Genomic DNA, 1,800 nt, shown 5'->3' with positions numbered 1-1,800 from the left:
AAAAAAATCTCAGTAACTATAATTTACTTTGTTTTTTTTGACACCTGTGTTGTTGTCTGTTTTTTAATTCTAAGGAATGAGTCCTCAGTTACATCTGTCTGCCATTGCTTGAGTCAACTAAAGGGAATATTTCAGAGAAAAAAAAAGTCAAAATTAGAATGCACAGGAACATAGAATATTTAGAGGTGATAAATACCACAACTAAGTGTTTGTAATTACAGTTTAGAGACCTCCAGGGAATTAGATTCCTGAGCATTTAGAATCTTTAAATCTAGGTTGGAAGATGTGTCTTTGACATTAATTCTCATTTAATAAAATAACTGCATTTACATTGTGCTGTTTTGCTAAGAAAAGAGAATTGTGCCATCATGAAGTAAAATTTATTTTGCATATTGACATAAAGGGAAAGGCCTAGGTCTCTTAAGAGATACAGGATAGCTTTATTAACACTAAGTGCAAAGGAATTTATATGAACCAATGTTCACTCATTTCTTTTTTGAGTTATCTGTTTAATAAATTTATGTTAAATACAATTGAACTGATATGTTATTACGTTGCTTCAGAGCCCTGATAAAGGACAATTGATCCAATTTGTAGTTGGAGGATAGCAGAGGAGGTTGCCTGGGGAAGGTAACACTTAATCTAAACACAAAAACATAAGGGGTGAGTTGGAATGAGGCAGGCATTTCCAACAAAGGGAATACAGAGGACAGATGTGGAGAGATGCAGAACAGCATGCTGTAGGAACTCCAACAAATTAAACATGACACAAACCATAGCTGAACTACGTCTGGTGAGGACTCAGGGCAAACTGGCAATGTGATGTCCCTTCTTTAAATACATGCTTCTCATTTATTTATTGGTTAGGGAGAAAATAACCTTATTTATGAAATCATTCATATCTCTGTTAAAAATAAGAGAGTTGGTGGTAAGAAGTTGCGCGGCAGCACAGTGAGGTACCTCTGATGAAATTATGACCAGGTGGGCACGAGTTAGTACTGCATGTAACAAGAGACCTTTGCCTATAACACCATGGGAGGACATGAAGAAGGAATCCTTTGAGGGAACAAGCCAGAACCTACCAAAGTGTAAACAACTTGAAGCCAATAGGCTATCCCTTCAAAATGACAAACACCAAGGAAAACACAAAAATAACAAAGGGAAAAAAGAGTACTTAAATAAAGATGTGAATGCAGTCATGGAATACCTAAGACAGAATTCACAGATGGTTCATAATGGCCAAATTATAGCCACAGACAGTAAGGAAGTAAGGGAGGAAATTGCAGTTGCTTTAAAGAAAGATAGTCAAAAGGAACTACCATCAGAGTGAAGAGGCAACCTACAGAATGGGAGAAATTTTTGCAATCTACTCATCTGACAAAGGGCTAATATCCAGAACCTATAAAGAACTCATTCAAATTTACAGGAAAAAAACAACCCCATCAAAAAGTGGACAAAGGATATGAACAGACACTTCTTAAAAGAAGACATTCATACAGCTAACAGACACTTGAAAAAATGCTGATCATCACTCACCATCAGAGAAATGCAAATCAAAACCACAGTGAGATACCATCTCACACCAGTTAGAATGGCAATCATTAAAAAATCAGGAAACAACAGGTGCTGCAGAGGATGTGGAGAAATAGGAGCACTTTTACACTGTTGGTGGGACTGTAAACTAGTTCAACCATTGTGGAAAACAGTGTGGCGATTCCTCAAGGATCTAGAACTAGAAATACCATTTGACCCAGCCATCCCACTACCGGGGATATACCCAAAGGATTATAAGTCATGCTG

General features: G+C 36.9%; 1 pseudogene; it reads left to right on the top strand.

Annotated features, from left to right (window-relative positions):
* Nucleotides 1-973: 973 nt before the first annotated feature.
* Nucleotides 974-1,800, top strand: part of LOC105543156 — a 1,820-nt pseudogene continuing 993 nt past the window's right edge.

This window comes from Mandrillus leucophaeus, unplaced genomic scaffold (assembly GCF_000951045.1).
Source record: "Mandrillus leucophaeus isolate KB7577 unplaced genomic scaffold, Mleu.le_1.0 Scaffold276, whole genome shotgun sequence".
In the NCBI taxonomy this organism is placed as follows: domain Eukaryota; kingdom Metazoa; phylum Chordata; class Mammalia; order Primates; family Cercopithecidae; genus Mandrillus; species Mandrillus leucophaeus.
Note: the sequence above shows the minus strand (reverse complement) of the source record. Positions and strands in the feature narration are given on the sequence as shown.